Raw genomic sequence first — 6,000 nt, 5'->3', positions numbered from 1 at the left:
CTTACATGCTTTAAATGCAAGGAGGAAGGTCATACAAAGAAATTTTGTCCTTTGAATGGAGCTACAACAACTTTGGCGCCTGGTCAAAAGGCAGCACCGAAAAAGTTCATTACCGAAGAGAACTTCAAGGTAAATTCTCTGAAGTCAATATTACGCATCTTGATGGAACCCAATGTTCAAATTGTACTTTCAATAAAGACATTTATGGTCCAAACGAATTATTTCGTGTTTATGGATCAGTGAAAGGACATCATGTTCATATTTTGTTTAATCCTGGTAGAACTCACAATTTTATTGACAATATTGTGGTATACAGGATGAAGCTGGAAACCATGCAGAATGATCACATGTACAAGGTCAGGATAGTTGGAGGATAAGTTAAATTTTGGGACAAGAAGGTGTCAAAACTATCGTTAGACATCCAATTACACTTAGACAGGCTTCATTTCCATGTCATGAGCTTGGGTCATGTTGATATCATTTTGGGAATGGAATGGTTTCATAACAAAAATAAGAATTATTCTATTGATTGGGTTAAACATTTGATGTCTTTCCATCACAATGGAAGCCTTATAACTCTTAAAGGAAACATTTTTGTACCCAAGGAAACTATTATCAATGAGCTAGAATTAATGGAGGATACTTTTAACTATGAACTTTTCCAGTTTGGTTATGGATCCAGTGTCTTCATGTGTTCATTTTGATGTAAACACTGTTTCTTTAGATATTTGGGAAAGTAAAGTGTTAAGTTCCATTAAAAGCGAATTTCTCGATGTATTTCCTGATGAGTTGCCTCATGAGTGATTACCTCCTAAACGAGAGGTGGACCATAAAATAGAGCTAGTACTAGGGGCAGAACCTGTTAGTATTCCTCCATATCAGCTTAGCCAATCTGAGGAGAATGAGGTAGCCAAACAACTAGCTGAATATTTGAGTATGGGTCAAATTAGACCAAGTCTCCTTGGGGTGCACCAGTTCTCCTAGTTAAGAAAAAGGATCAAGGTACCTGGAGGATGTGTATTGATTACAAACGTCTTAACAAGGTTACAATTAAAAATAAATACCCATTACCTAGATCAGATTATCTTATTGATAGGTTGCATGGAGCTAAGTATTTTACAAAGCTTGACTTGCAAAACCGGTTATCATCAGATCCGTATAGCAAAGGAAGATGTGCCTAAAATTGCTTTTAGGACAAGATATGGCCATTATGAATTTTTAGTGTTACCCTTTGGTCTCACTAATGCACCAACAACTTTCCCAACAGATGATGAATGATGTATTTCAAGATCTGGTTGGAAAATGTGTGGTAGTTTTCTTAGATGATATTTTGATATACATCAAAACTTTGGATGAGCATGAGAGTCATCTTAAAGAGGTTCTAGGAAGGCTCAGGAAGAAAAAATTGTATTGTAAATTATCTAAGTGTGATTTCTTTAAAAAGGAATTATTATACTTAAGTCATAAGATCTCTCAGGATGGCTTGAGTATAGATTTGGATCGGATCCAAAAGGTTTTGGAATGGTCAGTTCCTTGTACGGTCAAACAGTTAACTTCTTAGGTTTTGTGGTATTTCTTCAAAAATCTGTTACAAAAATCTGTTAAGGATTATTCGAAGTTGACTGTACCTTTTACCAATCTTCTTAAAGGTAAAAATAAGAAGTCCAATTCTCCAATTGTGTGGAATGATAAGCTACAGGAGGCTTTCGAGATTTTGAAAAATAAAGTTCGAGATGCTCCTGTGTTAGCCTTGCCAGATCCTAGCAGACCTTACATTGTTGAGCCTGATGCTAGTGATTTTGTGGTAGCCGCAGCTTTGTTCCAGGATGGGAAGCCTATGGCCTTCGAGAGTAAGAAACTCAATGATGCAGAGACTAGGTACCTAGTTCAGGAGAAAGACTTGTATGAAATCATTTATGATTTAAAGGCATGGAGACAGTATCTTTACGGGTCTCAATTTATGGTCTTGACAAGACACGTCATCAGTCTTTACAATATATTTGTGATCAATCGGACTTAAAGGATAGAAAAGCCAGATGGGATGAATTGACGCAGGACTTCAATTTTATAATTAAATACAAAAAAGGTAGCTTGAATCGCATTGCTGATGCGTTGCGTCAAATTGGTGAAGTTAATGAACTTTGCGTCTTTGAGATTACTTCTAACTTGTATAATTCACTCAGGGAAAAATGCAGCACATATATTTTCTTTGGAAAATATTAGAATTTGGCAAAATCAGGGTCCAACTCTGAAGTAGATCAAAACCTGGTGAAAGGAAAAGCCAATCAATTTTTTATTCGGAATGGTATTTTATTTCGAAATGATAAGGTTTGCGTGCCAGATGTGCCAGAAATTAAGTTAAGGATCCTATTTGAGTGCCATGACGCACCATCGGTAGGACATCCTGGCATACAACGTACCTTGGCTTTACTTAAAAGGACATTTAATTGGCCAAAAATGAAAGATTTTACTCAGAGTTATGTGGTCCGATGTCATCAATGTCAGATAAACAAGGCTGAACGCCTTAAATCTGATGGGTTATTACATCCTTTGGATATTCCGTCTAGAAAGTGGGAAAGTATTTCCATGGATTTCATTACGGGACTTCCACGTATCAGCAGGGGGGTCATGATGCCATTTGGGTAGTCGTGGATAGATTGACAAAGATGGCTAGATTTTTACTCACAAAGACAACAGTTAAAGCTTCGAAATTGGCTTACCAATTCGTCGAACAACTGTTTAGACTCTATGGTCTACCTTTTGATATTGTGAGCAATCGGGACTCTAAGTTCACAGCTAATTTTTGGCAGGAAGTTTTCAAGAAATTGAAAACAACTTTGAGTATGAGTTCCTCTGATCATTCGTAGTCTGATGGGCAAACAGAGCGTGTGAATCAGATTATAGAGGATATGCTTCGTGCATATGTCTCTAGAAAACCATCAAATTGGAAAAAGTATCTTCCAATGATGGAATTTGCCTATAATAGTTCTAAACATATGGCTACCGGTTTTAGTCCGTTCATGATTATGTATGGGTATCAAACCAGGGCACCTATTGATGTCGGTCTTAAGGACATTGAGCTTGATGCATCGAGGGATTTCTTGCGTGATATGCAAGAAATGCTGACCAAAGCTTGGGATTCTATCAGGAGTGCTCGGGATAGGGCACGGTTTTATGCTGATAGAGGACGCTCACCTCGGTCTTTTGAACCATGAGCATTGGTTTATTTAAAAGTTCCTAAAGACTCTCAAACTTTATCACAACAGGAAAATGCATGAAATTATCTCCTAGATATTGTGGTCCATTTCGAGTTATACGTCGGATTGGCACGGTTGCGTATGAACTAAAACTACTTCCACATGTTAGAGTTCATCCAATCTTTCATGTTAGTAGATTGAAAGAGAAACTGGGAGGTGAGGATAACACGGTTACTCCTCAAGAACTCGTTGAAGTCCAAGATTTATCCTATGTTCCACATGAACCTGAAAAGGTACTTGAATTCAAGGAAAGGAAACTTCATAGTCGACTAATCCCTGAGGTTAAAATTAAGTGGAAAGATAGGGAAATAGAGGATTCGACTTGGGAGTCGGTTGAGAATGTTCAGCATAGATTTCCTTCTTTTCAGAGTGCAATGTTTTGAGAGAGGGGAAGTATGTTATGTGCACATTATATGTGCATATAGTAGGAGGCTAACCCACATTAGGCTTGTGAGCATGGAAGCATGGGAACAAGCTCTAGTGGAGTATGGGTTAGGGCTAACCTTAAGGGTTGAGGTTAGGGTTAGGCATCCAAAGGTCACACATGGGAAATGGAGAGTCAAGGGTCACTTGAGGGCCCTCCTATATAATAAGGGCATGGGGCACACTCAAGGGATGTTCTCTTGTGTAGAGGATTGTATCTACTCTCATGCCATTTCATACTAGAGCTGAGTGTTGCTGGATTGGAGTCATACCTCTTGGTGGTATGGGACATCAAGGTTAAGGTATGAGGTACTTCATTGTAATTCATGTGTGCATCCCTTGGGCTCACGGTTGGTTGGGTGGATGAGTTTATGCATGTTTATGCATGATGATTATCTAGAGAGATCTTAGGGTTTTAACAGGAGAAGACGGCCTTTATGACAAAATGGGGAGCTTTTGCTTCCAATGTGATGACTTTTGGCCTCAATACTCCAGTTCTCAACATTTCAAAGAATGGTCCAAGATATATTTCATGAATACTTGGTCACTTTTATGAGAGTGTTCTTGGAGCATCTTTTGTGCATGGCAATGTGTTTAAAAAATGTCGTTTTGCCTACTTCAGCAACCTGAATCCAACTAAATGCACCTTTGCAGTGGCCAATAGAATCCTTTTGGGGCATGTAGTGTCCAGAGCTGGAATTGTAGTGGATTCTAAAAAAGTGGAAGTGATTAAAGCTTTCAGGGCACCTCACAATATCAAAAATTAGGGCAATTCTTGGGACATATCAAATGGCCTTATCAATTTCTGAGATACTTAGTTGATGTGGCATATCTCCTTACAAAGAAAGAGGTACCGTATGATTGGATAACACAGTGTCAGAAAGCTTTCAGATATTTATAGATTATGTTAGATGTTGCCCCAATTGTTTAACTGTCGGATTGGTCCAGACTATTTTATGTCTTTGTTGAAGCATTTGACATGAGAGTTGGGAGTGTGATTTTGCAATAATTTGATGGTGAATGGTCCATACTATTTTATATGTTTGTTGATGCATCCGACATGGCAGTTGGAAGTGTGCTTCTATAATGGCGAATGGTCCATACTATTTTATGTGTTTGTTAATGCATCCAACATGGCAGTTGGGAGTGTGCTTCTGCAATAATTTGATGGTGAATGGTTCCACCCATTGTATTATGCCAGCCAGATGTTGTCCAGTGCGAAAAGAAATTATTCTGCTCTACTGCTGCAGAAAGGGAAGCTCTTGGGATGATTTATTCTATTAAGAAATTTTGGAATTATCTTTTACAAAGGCAACAAATTTACTTTTCATGTAGATTACCAAGCCTTGCTTTTCTAAGTAAATAAGCCAAATTTAGCTGAAAAATTTGCAAGATGGATGCTAATATTACATGAATTTGATTTCGTTGTTTGCCATACACTGGGTAACCAGTATGTAGTAGCGGATTTCTTATATCCAAATTTAAGAGTGGGGAGCCACGAAAAAGGATATCGGTGGATTAGTTTTACCAGATGCAGTTTTGCTTTAAATATCTATTCCCCCATATTGGTATAATGAGATGCTTGTTTTTTTTAATACAAAAGGTAGTTTTCCAAAAGGAATGAACCAAAATACGGGAAGAGATCAACACTCCACGACAAAACATTTTTGGTGATGAGATGCTTGTTTTTTTTAATACAAAAGGTAGTTTTCTAGAAGGAATGAACCAAAATACGAGAGGAGATCAACACTCCACAACAAAACATTTTTCAGCAATTGTATAGAGGGAGCATTGATGAGATTGTTCATGTCATGGGACCCTTTAATCTTCTTGAAGAGAATAATCAAAAACTCATAAATTATATCAAATATTAAAACAACTACTTGAATTAAATTAAAAATTAAAGCACATAACAAAACATAAGGCAAGAGAAAGAAAAACATCACCATCAACAATCTCGCCCCCCCAACGTGAGTGGCTTCTTCTTGCATGGGTATTTGTGATATATTCCAAAAGTAGGCCTTGAGCCAAAAATAGAGTACACATCCATATTTGGACTTTGCCATTAAATTAGCCTTTGTCCTTAAGCCTTCTAAGGTCTGCACAATTTTCTAATACAATAATCTAACTTGTGCACATATGCACATTACAAAATAAATCAACTAGTGCTCACATGCACACTGTATAATAAATTGACGTGTGCGCATACATACATCACAATGATGTCAAAATAATATCAAACGCCATCATACAGGCACAAAATATTGTGAATATAATAATGAGATCTGTCCACACGTCACGACTCAATCCACCATCCGTG

Source organism: Cibotium barometz, chromosome 39 (assembly GCF_041138505.1).
Source record: "Cibotium barometz isolate CiBa-2024 chromosome 39, ASM4113850v1, whole genome shotgun sequence".
NCBI lineage: Eukaryota > Viridiplantae > Streptophyta > Polypodiopsida > Cyatheales > Cibotiaceae > Cibotium > Cibotium barometz.
This window is presented reverse-complemented; position numbering follows the sequence as displayed.